Source organism: Phyllobates terribilis, unplaced genomic scaffold (genome assembly GCF_046119375.1).
Source record: "Phyllobates terribilis strain yellow unplaced genomic scaffold, ASM4611937v1 Scaffold_304__1_contigs__length_2301189, whole genome shotgun sequence".
NCBI classification, from domain to species: domain Eukaryota; kingdom Metazoa; phylum Chordata; class Amphibia; order Anura; family Dendrobatidae; genus Phyllobates; species Phyllobates terribilis.
In genome coordinates this window covers 2,043,535-2,057,999 of record NW_027363064.1, presented here as the reverse complement: position 1 = coordinate 2,057,999, position 14,465 = coordinate 2,043,535, and the positions used below count along the sequence as shown (strand labels likewise).

Below are 14,465 nucleotides of genomic sequence, written 5' to 3'. Positions count from 1 at the left end.
TTGCTAAATAGATGGTGTGTGTGCAACAATATACTGAAAGGTCAATTATATTGTGCAGCTTATCTCACCACCTGTAGTTATTTAGGTGAAAGCTCCAAAATGCTTGCCTAATATGTCTGTTTATCCAAAAGGAAGTAAAAAGGGAGAGCTAGAAAGATAGCATTGCATCACATTACATGGCAATGCAATGCACAGTTGCTGAAGTTGAACCAAAATGAGCTTGTAATCTGGCTTCTGCAACTTTGAACATGAAAAATCCAATGAGGAGAAGAAAAGCAAAGCCAAAGAGTCCATCCCAAAATCCGACAAACAAGCAAAATGAACAAAAAACATTGAATTCAATTCTTTCTGATTTTAGAAACTGCATTAAAGAAGGGGTGCACCGGTCCTGGAGATACTGCAATACCAGGTCAATGCGTGGAGTGGACAGAGCAAGCTCTTTTTCCATCTCCCTGTTCTAAAAATCCATTTAATATATGGTCCCCAGATAGGGGACGTATCAGATATTAAACTGATAAGAACAGATACTACACTTGATCTTAGCCAAAAGGCCGAGAAGCGATAACCAGAATTGGTTTCAAACTACGGAGCCACCCAAGGATCCTGAAAAGTCCATTTGTGGAGATGAGCTCCTGGACTCCCGTTAAGAAGACATGTTGTCAACCTCTAGATCCCTTACATGCCTGCACTTTTCGGCTTGCTGCTGCTGCAATCCACGCGTTTTAGATCTGCATAACTCCACCTCTTTAAACACAGCACCTTCACCCCCTGCTGTTCCCACCCGCCTCAACACCGTTGGAAGGGAGGAGAACCAATTAAGGCGGGGGGTGGGGTGGAACGAGCAGCTGTCTACCCTTAGCAGGAGGGCTCCTGATTACATACCTCTCCTGCTGCTGCTGCTGCTGGCTGTCCAGCAGCAGACTGAAGGTGGCTGCTGCTGTGCACAGGTATATAAAGGCTCAGAGCCTATTATGACACGCGCAGCCAGCGTTCCATTGCCACATTCCATCTACTGCAGGCAGGATACCTGGCTGGCTGAATGTCGCTGAGAAGCTCACAGAGACCGCCATAAGCAACAGTTTAACAGAATGCCACAGACTAATCAACCAAACTTTTTGGGTTGGGTTCTCTTTTATAGTCTGCAGGCATTAAATGAAAGAAGTCAGTGTTCCAGCAGAAGGAGACAACGTTTCAGAAAAGGCATTGTAGCAAACCAAAAAAGAAATTTTAAGCGCAGCAGAGTAACCAGCGCACATACCTGTTAGCTCAGGTGAGTTTAAAAGGCTGCTGTTGATAACAAGGGCATTTGCTAAATAGATGGTGTGTGTGCAACAATATACTGAAAGGTCAATTATATTGTGCAGCTTATCTCACCACCTGTAGTTATTTAGGTGAAAGCTCCAAAATGCTTGCCTAATATGTCTGTTTATCCAAAAGGAAGTAAAAAGGGAGAGCTAGAAAGATAGCATTGCATCACATTACATGGCAATGCAATGCACAGTTGCTGAAGTTGAACCAAAATGAGCTTGTAATCTGGCTTCTGCAACTTTGAACATGAAAAATCCAATGAGGAGAAGAAAAGCAAAGCCAAAGAGTCCATCCCAAAATCCGACAAACAAGCAAAATGAACAAAAAACATTGAATTCAATTCTTTCTGATTTTAGAAACTGCATTAAAGAAGGGGTGCACCGGTCCTGGAGATACTGCAATACCAGGTCAATGCGTGGAGTGGACAGAGCAAGCTCTTTTTCCATCTCCCTGTTCTAAAAATCCATTTAATATATGGTCCCCAGATAGGGGACGTATCAGATATTAAACTGATAAGAACAGATTTTTTTTTTTTTTTTTTTTTTTTTTTTTTTTACACTCAGATTACAAAGTCTTGGAATCAACAAAAAGATAAGAAGACTCAAATCCATCATCGTGCATTCTACCAATTTTAATACTTCTCCAAATCTTTTATTTTCTTTTTCTTTTATATATATATATTTATTTATTTTTTCCCTCTTTTTTTTTTTTTAAAAAAATTATATAGTTTTGGCTATTTTTTTTTGTTTGTTTTTGTTCTTCTTTTTTTGTTTTTCCACAGGTTTTCAAAAAATCAAATCTTACAAGGTAAGTTCATTCCATTTACATTGTTTCCATTTCTCATTTGCTTTCACCTTGCCAAGCGTCATTTTGTCCCTCCAGAAATACATGTACAAATAACTTAGACATAATTTAATACACTGGTCGACTGTTACTTCCTTATGTTTAAACACTAAAATGTTCCTTGCTTTCCACAATGCCGCCTTCACACATGCAATAATAATCCATACAATTTTAAAATCCTCCTCTCTTATCCCCATCCCATAAAATACTCTGTTAAAATCCAAAAAATTAACAGTACTCACAGCTCTCACTATATTGCACACTTTCCTCCATATTGTCTGTGCAAAATTACAATTCCAGAAGATGTGCATGGGTGTTTCACTATTCCCACACCTGGATCTTGGGCACACTTCAGATCTTACCAACCCACGCCTGTGTTGGAACTCACGGGTTGGCAGGCAGTCTTTTACTATACACCAGAGTAAATCCCTGTGTTCATTAGATAACACACTATAATTTACATTCATCCAGATTCTTTCCACAATTTTGAATGAAAAAAGTTCCACAGGACTGATACCTATTCTCTCTTCCAGGATTTTTAGGATTTTTTTATGGCATTTAAGAACATTTATTTCGACCATCTTAAGTTTAAAATCTCTTAAAATTTTTTCTAAAACAATATAATTTCCTGGAGGTAAAAACCTATAAGGCCTATTTAGAGACATCTCCAACCATTTATAATTTCTAATATAGAAACCTAAATTATATATAGAAAACAACTTTAGCTTAGAGCCTGGTCCTAATAAAGTGCATACACAGTTCGCTACATACTTTGCATATAAAAAGGACCTAATATCCGGAAAACCTTTCCCACCTTTTTTCTTTGATTTATATATCTCCTCTCTCTTTACTCTTTCCATCTTGGATCTCCATAAAAAATTAAAACATACCTTAATAACTCTCTTCATGATATTATTTTGGGGGATAAAAACTGTTGAGACATATAAAAACATTGGGAGTAAAACCTGTCTAATAATTAAAATTTTTCCTTCCAGGGTAAGATCTCTCAACTGCCAGAAAGTAATCTTTTTCTTAACTCTTTCCAGCAGAGACTCCCAATTTCTTACATTACCACCTGACTCTGAGAAATAAATACCTAAAATTTTTACTTCATTCATTCTTGTTAATTTACACTCAGAATCTACAATAAAATCACCAACAGTTAAAATACCAGATTTTTCCATGTTAATTTTAAAACCCGATGCGCCCCCAAACCAATCCACTGTTCTTATGGCTCTGTTCATGCTTCTAGTGTCTTTAACTAAAACCGTCACATCATCCATATATGCCACCACTTTAACTTGTTCATTGCAACTCCCGGGAATAAAAAAACCATTGATTACCTTATCTCTCCTAAAAGCTGCTAAAAGTGGTTCAATTGCACAAATAAAAAGAATAGGGGATAAGGGACACCCCTGTTTAACGCCACAGTTTATTTTTACATTATCAGATAAAAAACCATTAATAGATATTTTGCTAAAACATGATTTGTAAAGAGATTTAATACGTTTGCTAAAAACATCCGGGCATCCCATTTTCTCTAAAACTGCAAATAAAAAATCATGGGCAACTCTATCGTACGCTTTTTCAAAATCCAAAGTAATTAGAGCAAGCTTTTGTTTTCTGTCTAAAACATCCCATAAAACATCCCTGATTAAAATCAATGAGTCGCTGATTCTCCGATTTGGCACTGCACACGTCTGATCCACTTCTATTACTGAGCCGATTACCTTTTTTAATCTATTTGCTAGTAACTTTGCATATACCTTACAGTCCGTATTTAAAAGGGTTATTGGTCTCCAATTTTTAATCAGTTCTTTATTTCCTTTCTTAAATAATAAAACAATAAGACCCTCCCACCACGACTCTGGGACACTAAAAGATGCTTCTGCTTCTAAAATTACTTCATAAAAATCCTCACCCATGATCTCCCATAAACACTTGTAAAATTCAACAGGTAGTCCATCTGCTCCCGGCGTTTTGTTATTTTGTAGCGTATTAATTGTATTAAAAACTTCCTCTTTAGTAAAATTCCCTATTAAAAAAGATTTATCTTCCGCATTAAAATTTTTTTCCAGTCCTTCTAAAAAATGTTTTTTTAGAGACACATCCGTGTTTTTAACAGAAAATAAATCATCATAAAATTCTTTTGCTTTCATCTTCTTCCCCTCCAAACTTGTTTCTCCTTCCAAAACCTTCATATAATCCTTCTTGTCACATATTTTTTTAAAAAAGAATTTTGTGCATTTTTCATCCTCGTCTAAAACTTTTACTCGGGAATTAAAAATAATTTCTTTACCTTTTTCTTTCAGGCAGTTTTGGATCTTTTCTTTTGTTGTTCGGATCGCCTCCTGCATATCACATCCGTTATTTTCGAGGTGAAAAAAACATTGCAGTTTAGCATTAAGATCATTATAAAAAATACGTTTTGCAGCAGCTTTCTTCTTTCCTTCTTTAATAAAAAATATTTTTACCTCCTTCTTGACAAAATCCCACCAATTAAAAATAGATTTAAAAAACGTTTTTTTTAGCTTCAGTTTTTCATACAGCTTTTTAAAACCTTCCATAACCACCTCGTCTTGTAGTAGGGATACATTTAATTTCCAGTGTGACGGTCTTTTATCCACATCTGATTCTATTTTAAAACTACATTCTATTATTTTATGATCTGAAAAAGGTGTTGAATGCGTTTTAAAACCTGAGCATGTTAGGGCTTGAGATATAAAAATATAATCTATTCTGGATGAAACACCTCTCCCCACCCAAGTGACTTCATGCTCCTTTTTTTGTCCATCTAATGCCCATGTATCTTTAAGATTAAAAGCTGCTAAAATATTTCTAAGACATGAAGCTGACCCATCTTTTACATTTTTTAAATGACAATTAAAATCCCCACCTAAAACTAATGGATCTACTCCAGGTAAAAACAGCTGCAAAAGTTCAAACAAATGTAATCTCAAGGCTTTTTCTGCATTTGCATACACATTAAAACACCTCACTTTCTTCCCATTTTTCTGCACATCAATTCTTAAAATCCTCCCAGGGTATATCTCTTCATAATTTACAATCTCCCAATCTTTAGAGCATAAAAACCCCACACCATCACTTTTTGACTCGTTCCCACCAGAAAAGCATAAGTTACCCTTCCATATACCCTGTAAATATTCATAGCTTATTTTTTTTGTCAAATTACATTCTTGTAGAAAGATAAAATCAATATTTTCATTATTTAAAAAATCATATAAAGCAGTTCTCTTATATAGGTCGTTAAACCCCTGAACATTCAGGGACATTGAGCGGATCATCTTCTAACATTTAGTGCAGGGCTCTTCCCTCCGCCCTCATTCTCTACTGCCGGAGAAGATGGGTCTACCTCCAGATCTGATACATCCGAAGATGACACACTCCCCAGCAGACTTGTTGCTTCTAATGCCTTTACTTTCCCACCACATGGTATTCCTTCATTATCACTTCTATCCACACTTCTTTTTAGAGATTTTTCTGTGCAGTCCATTTGTACCTGCGCGCAAGGTAAGCTCTGCGACAGGGAATTAGTAGGAGTGGACTCCACTACTTCTGGAATATCACTTTCCCTTCCACAACTACTCCCTTTACTTAGTGGAGAAATTTCTTGCAACATTTGACTCTTCTCTTCTCTCTTCTGATCTTCTTTCTTCTGTTCTTCTATCTTCTTCTTTTCATTCTTATCTTCTTTCTTCTTATCTTCTTTCTTCTGCTCTTCTCTCTTTTTCCTTTCCATCTGTTTCTTTATCTCCATGGCCCTTTTTTCTATGTCCTCTATCCTCTTCTGTTTTTCCTCTTCCTTCTTTCTCTTCCTTTCTTCCAACTTCCTTTCCTCTTCTTCTTGTGATTTTTTAACCCGTTCCTCCTTCTTCTTCTCCTTCATTGCCCGTCCCTCCTCTTCCTCTTTTCTCTTTCTTTCTGTCTCCTCCTTCTCACTCCTTTCTTTCTCCTCTTCCCCTTTTTCCTCTTCAGCAGCAATGCCTGCTTCCACATCGTCTTTAGCTTCTTGTTGCTGTTCTTCAGGCGATGTGTCCATCTCCTCTACATCCTTTTTCTTATTTTTAGGGCACTCATCCATCTGGTGAGGAGTACCCATGCAACTAAAACACTTGTTACATTCTGCATCCAGATGTCCATATTTTTTACACACACGGCAGTAGTGTGGCATCCCTGGGAAGAATAAATAACCGCGGCTATGGTTGATATAAACCTGCGGCGGAGGTCTGTACACGCCCCCCTCCTCATTCGGGTTCTTCCTAAATGATACCACATACACACGTTTCCCGTTCCACACTCCAAACTGTGTTTCCCCGCGTCTCTTAGGGATGATTTTGTCACAATACATTGATAGGTAACTTTCAACCTCAGAGTCTGTAATAAATGGACTAAACAAATGAATCGTCAGTACTTTCATTGAAAACTGAAAAGAGGGGATTACTTTCACCCCCTCCAGCTCTACCTTCTCTTTATTTACTTCATAAAGAGCGTAGGCACTTTCACACTGCGAGGCTTTATTAAGCGTAACATCATAAAGTCCTCGAGAAAAAAAAGATTGAAAGCAAAAAAGATGCTCCTTGTCGATCTTCAAGAGCTTACAAATAACATTGAAAATAAATTGAGAATCTTTCACCTGCCGGTGGTCAGGAGCAACCACGAACCTGATGGTGTCCTTCAGCGGATGCTCCTCCGAGAAATAATCATTCGGGTTGCTTGCTTGATTCTCCTTCCTTCCTCCAGGGTTTCTCCTTGTCTCCATGATTTTCCTCTTCTTTTCCAGATACCAAGGAAAATATCACACACGGATCGCAGCCTCCACGAAGTTCGTCCTCCCTCCAACACACCGTCCTCCGTAAAGAAAAGGCACTGCAGCTTTAGCACCGATTCCCAAAAGCAGCACTGGATATCTCCAAAGGCCAAGAATCGGTTCTGCCACCACAGTAACCTTCAGCCCAATGTCACAACCCACTACAGATCGTGCCAAAAGGCCGAGAAGCGATAACCAGAATTGGTTTCGAACTACGGAGCCACCCAAGGATCCTGAAGAGTCCATTTGTGGAGATGAGCTCCTGGACTCCCGTTAAGAAGACATGTTGTCAACCTCTAGATCCCTTACATGCCTGCACTTTTCGGCTTGCTGCTGCTGCAATCCACGCGTTTTAGATCTGCATAACTCCACCTCTTTAAACACAGCACCCTCACCCCCTGCTGTTCCCACCCGCCTCAACACCGTTGGAAGGGAGGAGAACCAATTAAGGCAGGGGGTGGGGTGGAACGAGCAGCTGTCTACCCTTAGCAGGAGGGCTGCTGATTACTTACCTCTCCTGCTGCTGCTGGCTGTCCAGCAGCAGACTGAAGGTGGCTGCTGCTGTGCGCAGGTATATAAAGGCTCAGAGCCTATTATGACACGCGCAGCCAGCGTTCCATTGCCACATTCCATCTACTGCAGGCAGGATACCTGGCTGGCTGAATGTCGCTGAGAAGCTCACAGAGACCGCCATAAGCAACAGTTTAACAGAATGCCACAGACTAATCAACCAAACTTTTTGGGTTGGGTTCTCTTTTATAGTCTGCAGGCATTAATTGAAAGAAGTCAGTGTTCCAGCAGAGGGAGACAACGTTTCAGAAAAGGCATTGTAGCAAACCAAAAAAGAAATTTTAAGCGCAGCAGAGTAACCAGCGCACATACCTGTTAGCTCAGGTGAGTTTAAAAGGCTGCTGTTGATAACAAGGGCATTTGCTAAATAGATGGTGTGTGTGCAACAATATACTGAAAGGTCAATTATATTGTGGAGCTTATCTCACCACCTGTAGTTATTTAGGTGAAAGCTCCAAAATGCTTGCCTAATATGTCTGTTTATCCAAAAGGAAGTAAAGAGGGAGAGCTAGAAACATAGCATTGTGTTACATTACATGGCAATGCAATGCACAGTTGCTGAAGTTGAACCAAAATGAGCTTGTCATCTGGCTTCTGCAACTTTGAACATGAAAAATCCAATGAGGAGAAGAAAAGCAAAGCCAAAGAGTCCATCCCAAAATCCGACAAACAAGCAAAATGAACAAAAAACATTGAATTCAATACTTTCTGATTTTAGAAACTGCATTAAAGAAGGGGTGCACCGGTCCTGGAGATACAGCAATACCAGGTCAATGCGTGGAGTGGACAGAGCAAGCTCTTTTTCCATCTCCCTGTTCTAAAAATCCATTTAATATATGGTCCCCAGATAGGGGACGTATCAGATATTAAACTGATAAGAACAGATTTTTTGATTGAAGCTGCATCCAAGGCACTGAAAAATGTGACCGAAGTCACACCAAAACAGCGCACGAGGCGAGGATTCATGTGGACCCTTCCCGGAGGAGAGGGTCCCCAATAAACCATCCCCATCCCTCCGAGCCAGAAGGCCACAGCGAGGGTCAGGGATCTCCGATGCTCTCCCTAGCCGAAGCCGGAGAAGAGCCGTTTTCGTGCTCCCAGCTTCCATCTAGGCTGCCACCCTAGTGGAGCTGGAGCCTGTGTTGGTTTCTCAGCCCAAAGCTGACCGGACCTCCGACCGGGTTTATAAAAATTCCCCTTCCTAGCCCGGAGGCCATGAATAGGGGGGGTTGCTCAGAAAGTATGATTGGCAAAGGTGCGGCGTGCTACGAAGCCAAGTCTTTCTGGGGTTCCCAGTCCCAGTAAGCTTGGACTCCCACCAGGGCGCCTACTCCTGGGGCACATTGCTCCAAAGCCCTCACACTTACCCAGACTAGTGACTTCGATCCTGGAGGGCCATGTTTTCCATCAGATAACTCTATGAGCCACCTGGCGTACTAACAAGTGCACCAAACCAGTGTGTAATATGCATCAATTTACTAGGGCAGCCCAAGGACAAAACTGCCTTTTCAAATGATACTACACTTGATCTTAGCCAAAAGGCCGAGAAGCGATAACCAGAATTGGTTTCGAACTACGGAGCCACCCAAGGATCCTGAAGAGTCCATTTGTGGAGATGAGCTCCTGGACTCCCGTTAAGAAGACATGTTGTCAACCTCTAGATCCCTTACATGCCTGCACTTTTCGGCTTGCTGCTGCTGCAATCCACGCGTTTTAGATCTGCATAACTCCACCTCTTTAAACACAGCACCCTCACCCCCTGCTGTTCCCACCCGCCTCAACACCGTTGGAAGGGAGGAGAACCAATTAAGGCGGGGGGTGGGGTGGAACGAGCAGCTGTCTACCCTTAGCAGGAGGGCTGCTGATTACTTACCTCTCCTGCTGCTGCTGGCTGTCCAGCAGCAGACTGAAGGTGGCTGCTGCTGTGCGCAGGTATATAAAGGCTCAGAGCCTATTATGACACGCGCAGCCAGCGTTCCATTGCCACATTCCATCTACTGCAGGCAGGATACCTGGCTGGCTGAATGTCGCTGAGAAGCTCACAGAGACCGCCATAAGCAACAGTTTAACAGAATGCCACAGACTAATCAACCAAACTTTTTGGGTTGGGTTCTCTTTTATAGTCTGCAGGCATTAATTGAAAGAAGTCAGTGTTCCAGCAGAGGGAGACAACGTTTCAGAAAAGGCATTGTAGCAAACCAAAAAAGAAATTTTAAGCGCAGCAGAGTAACCAGCGCACATACCTGTTAGCTCAGGTGAGTTTAAAAGGCTGCTGTTGATAACAAGGGCATTTGCTAAATAGATGGTGTGTGTGCAACAATATACTGAAAGGTCAATTATATTGTGCAGCTTATCTCACCACCTGTAGTTATTTAGGTGAAAGCTCCAAAATGCTTGCCTAATATGTCTGTTTATCCAAAAGGAAGTAAAGAGGGAGAGCTAGAAAGATAGCATTGCGATACATTACATGGCAATGCAATGCACAGTTGCTGAAGTTGAACCAAAATGAGCTTGTCATCTGGCTTCTGCAACTTTGAACATGAAAAATCCAATGAGGAGAAGAAAAGCAAAGCCAAAGAGTCCATCCCAAAATCCGACAAACAAGCAAAATGAACAAAAAACATTGAATTCAATACTTTCTGATTTTAGAAACTGCATTAAAGAAGGGGTGCAACAGTCCTGGAGATACTGCAATACCAGGTCAATGCGTGGAGTGGACAGAGCAAGCTCTTTTTCCATCTCCCTGTTCTAAAAATCCATTTAATATATGGTCCCCAGATAGGGGACGTATCAGATATTAAACTGATAAGAACAGATACTACACTTGATCTTAGCCAAAAGGCCGAGAAGCGATAACCAGAATTGGTTTCGAACTACGGAGCCACCCAAGGATCCTGAAGAGTCCATTTGTGGAGATGAGCTCCTGGACTCCCGTTAAGAAGACATGTTGTCAACCTCTAGATCCCTTACATGCCTGCACTTTTCGGCTTGCTGCTGCTGCAATCCACGCGTTTTAGATCTGCATAACTCCACCTCTTTAAACACAGCACCCTCACCCCCTGCTGTTCCCACCCGCCTCAACACCGTTGGAAGGGAGGAGAACCAATTAGGCGGGGGGTGGGGTGGAACGAGCAGCTGTCTACCCTTAGCAGGAGGGCTGCTGATTACTTACCTCTCCTGCTGCTGCTGGCTGTCCAGCAGCAGACTGAAGGTGGCTGCTGCTGTGCGCAGGTATATAAAGGCTCAGAGCCTATTATGACACGCGCAGCCAGCGTTCCATTGCCACATTCCATCTACTGCAGGCAGGATACCTGGCTGGCTGAATGTCGCTGAGAAGCTCACAGAGACCGCCATAAGCAACAGTTTAACAGAATGCCACAGACTAATCAACCAAACTTTTTGGGTTGGGTTCTCTTTTATAGTCTGCAGGCATTAATTGAAAGAAGTCAGTGTTCCAGCAGAGGGAGACAACGTTTCAGAAAAGGCATTGTAGCAAACCAAAAAAGAAATTTTAAGCGCAGCAGAGTAACCAGCGCACATACCTGTTAGCTCAGGTGAGTTTAAAAGGCTGCTGTTGATAACAAGGGCATTTGCTAAATAGATGGTGTGTGTGCAACAATATACTGAAAGGTCAATTATATTGTGCAGCTTATCTCACCACCTGTAGTTATTTAGGTGAAAGCTCCAAAATGCTTGCCTAATATGTCTGTTTATCCAAAAGGAAGTAAAGAGGGAGAGCTAGAAAGATAGCATTGCGTTACATTACATGGCAATGCAATGCACAGTTGCTGAAGTTGAACCAAAATGAGCTTGTCATCTGGCTTCTGCAACTTTGAACATGAAAAATCCAATGAGGAGAAGAAAAGCAAAGCCAAAGAGTCCATCCCAAAATCCGACAAACAAGCAAAATGAACAAAAAACATTGAATTCAATACTTTCTGATTTTAGAAACTGCATTAAAGAAGGGGTGCACCGGTCCTGGAGATACTGCAATACCAGGTCAATGCGTGGAGTGGACAGAGCAAGATCTTTTTCCATCTCCCTGTTCTAAAAATCCATTTAATATATGGTCCCCAGATAGGGGACGTATCAGATATTAAACTGATAAGAACAGATACTACACTTGATCTTAGCCAAAAGGCCGAGAAGCGATAACCAGAATTGGTTTCGAACTACGGAGCCACCCAAGGATCCTGAAGAGTCCATTTGTGGAGATGAGCTCCTGGACTCCCGTTAAGAAGACATGTTGTCAACCTCTAGATCCCTTACATGCCTGCACTTTTCGGCTTGCTGCTGCTGCAATCCACGCGTTTTAGATCTGCATAACTCCACCTCTTTAAACACAGCACCCTCACCCCCTGCTGTTCCCACCCGCCTCAACACCGTTGGAAGGGAGGAGAACCAATTAAGGCGGGGGGTGGGGTGGAACGAGCAGCTGTCTACCCTTAGCAGGAGGGCTGCTGATTACTTACATCTCCTGCTGCTGCTGGCTGTCCAGCAGCAGACTGAAGGTGGCTGCTGCTGTGCGCAGGTATATAAAGGCTCAGAGCCTATTATGACACGCGCAGCCAGCGTTCCATTGCCACATTCCATCTACTGCAGGCAGGATACCTGGCTGGCTGAATGTCGCTGAGAAGCTCACAGAGACCGCCATAAGCAACAGTTTAACAGAATGCCACAGACTAATCAACCAAACTTTTTGGGTTGGGTTCTCTTTTATAGTCTGCAGGCATTAATTGAAAGAAGTCAGTGTTCCAGCAGAGGGAGACAACGTTTCAGAAAAGGCATTGTAGCAAACCAAAAAAGAAATTTTAAGCGCAGCAGAGTAACCAGCGCACATACCTGTTAGCTCAGGTGAGTTTAAAAGGCTGCTGTTGATAACAAGGGCATTTGCTAAATAGATGGTGTGTGTGCAACAATATACTGAAAGGTCAATTATATTGTGCAGCTTATCTCACCACCTGTAGTTATTTAGGTGAAAGCTCCAAAATGCTTGCCTAATATGTCTGTTTATCCAAAAGGAAGTAAAGAGGGAGAGCTAGAAAGATAGCATTGCGTTACATTACATGGCAATGCAATGCACAGTTGCTGAAGTTGAACCAAAATGAGCTTGTCATCTGGCTTCTGCAACTTTGAACATGAAAAATCCAATGAGGAGAAGAAAAGCAAAGCCAAAGAGTCCATCCCAAAATCCGACAAACAAGCAAAATGAACAAAAAACATTGAATTCAATACTTTCTGATTTTAGAAACTGCATTAAAGAAGGGGTGCACCGGTCCTGGAGATACTGCAATACCAGGTCAATGCGTGGAGTGGACAGAGCAAGCTCTTTTTCCATCTCCCTGTTCTAAAAATCCATTTAATATATGGTACCCAGATAGGGGACGTATCAGATATTAAACTGATAAGAACAGATTTTTTTTTATCGAAAGCCCGAATTCGTGTACAAAACCCGAGTGCGCTTAAAAAAGTGACAAGTGCCACAAAAAAAGTGCACTAGGATGCTGGTCTTCTTGAAACCCTCTCCAAAAGGAGAAGGGTCCCCCAAACCATTCCCCGTCCCTCCGAGCCAGAAGGCCACAGCGAGGAACAGGGACAAATAGCCACCTCCAGCCGGAGCCAGAGGCGACCCAATCTTACCCCCAGCACCTGCCCGAGTTCTCACCCGAGCAAGGCACTGGGAGCCAAAGACTGTGCTCCCCTCCCGGAAGAGGGGAGCCAACAACGCTCTCCTCCCGAAAGAGGAGAGCCAGGGGGGTTCAGGGGGGAGCGGAACCTGATGGCCACACACTCCCCCCCTAGACCTGCCAAGAGAGGAACCCGTAAGGGAACCGCATCCCGACAAAATCCTAGTAGGACGTGACACACGTGAATAAGTGGACACACAGTGACAAAGAAATTAAATAAATAGTGAAGGTTTCACAGTATAATACTGCCCGGACCTTCGACCGGGAATTGAAAAATTCCCCATCCTAAGGCCAGAAGGCCCGGAATAAGGGTGTGTGCGAAGAAAGAAAATTTAAAGTGCTTGTGCAAATGTGCCATAAACTCAAGTGGGGTTCCCAATCCCAGTGAGTTAAGGCACCCCAGGGTCACCACTCCTGGGGCACTTCACACTTCGGGCTTTCGATCTTCCCCGGCCCAATGGCGTCGATCCTGGGGGGCCATGCTTTCCACCAGATGACTATATTAGCCACCTGGCGTACTAACAAGCGCCTAAACCCCAGTGTGCATAATGTATCAATCTACTAGGGCGGCCAACATCCAAAACCGCCTTTTCGAAAGATACTACACTTGATCTTAGCCAAAAGGCCGAGAAGCGATAACCAGAATTGGTTTCGAACTACGGAGCCACCCAAGGATCCTGAAGAGTCCATTTGTGGAGATGAGCTCCTGGACTCCCGTTAAGAAGACATGTTGTCAACCTCTAGATCCCTTACATGCCTGCACTTTTCGGCTTGCTGCTGCTGCAATCCACGCGTTTTAGATCTGCATAACTCCACCTCTTTAAACACAGCACCCTCACCCCCTGCTGTTCCCACCCGCCTCAACACCGTTGGAAGGGAGGAGAACCAATTAAGGCGGGGGGTGGGGTGGAACGAGCAGCTGTCTACCCTTAGCAGGAGGGCTGCTGATTACTTACCTCTCCTGCTGCTGCTGGCTGTCCAGCAGCAGACTGAAGGTGGCTGCTGCTGTGCGCAGGTATATAAAGGCTCAGAGCCTATTATGACACGCGCAGCCAGCGTTCCATTGCCACATTCCATCTACTGCAGGCAGGATACCTGGCTGGCTGAATGTCGCTGAGAAGCTCACAGAGACCGCCATAAGCAACAGTTTAACAGAATGCCACAGACTAATCAACCAAACTTTTTGGGTTGGGTTCTCTTTTATAGTCTGCAGGCATTAATTGAAAGAA

General features: G+C 42.7%; 4 non-coding genes and 4 pseudogenes across 4 annotated transcripts; all 8 read right to left on the bottom strand.

Moving 5' to 3' along the window:
• Nucleotides 1-372: 372 nt before the first annotated feature.
• LOC141220819 (U2 spliceosomal RNA) lies at nt 373-563 on the bottom strand. Its single transcript, XR_012288950.1, has one exon. It is a non-coding gene; the product is annotated as a U2 spliceosomal RNA (small nuclear RNA).
• Nucleotides 564-1,678: 1,115 nt separating this feature from the next.
• Nucleotides 1,679-1,903, bottom strand: LOC141220901 (U2 spliceosomal RNA; annotated as a pseudogene).
• Nucleotides 1,904-8,281: 6,378 nt separating this feature from the next.
• On the bottom strand, nt 8,282-8,463 carry LOC141220892 (U2 spliceosomal RNA). The gene has a single exon (XR_012289021.1). It is a non-coding gene; the product is annotated as a U2 spliceosomal RNA (small nuclear RNA).
• Nucleotides 8,464-8,987: 524 nt separating this feature from the next.
• Nucleotides 8,988-9,103, bottom strand: LOC141220925 (U2 spliceosomal RNA; annotated as a pseudogene).
• A 1,109-nt stretch (nt 9,104-10,212) lies between these two features.
• On the bottom strand, nt 10,213-10,403 carry LOC141220885 (U2 spliceosomal RNA). Its single transcript, XR_012289014.1, has one exon. It is a non-coding gene; the product is annotated as a U2 spliceosomal RNA (small nuclear RNA).
• Nucleotides 10,404-11,511: 1,108 nt separating this feature from the next.
• On the bottom strand, nt 11,512-11,702 carry LOC141220888 (U2 spliceosomal RNA). Its single transcript, XR_012289017.1, has one exon. It is a non-coding gene; the product is annotated as a U2 spliceosomal RNA (small nuclear RNA).
• A 1,109-nt stretch (nt 11,703-12,811) lies between these two features.
• LOC141220907 (U2 spliceosomal RNA) lies at nt 12,812-12,992 on the bottom strand (annotated as a pseudogene).
• Nucleotides 12,993-13,781: 789 nt separating this feature from the next.
• On the bottom strand, nt 13,782-13,873 carry LOC141220930 (U2 spliceosomal RNA; annotated as a pseudogene).
• Between the last annotated feature and the right edge of the window lie 592 nt (nt 13,874-14,465).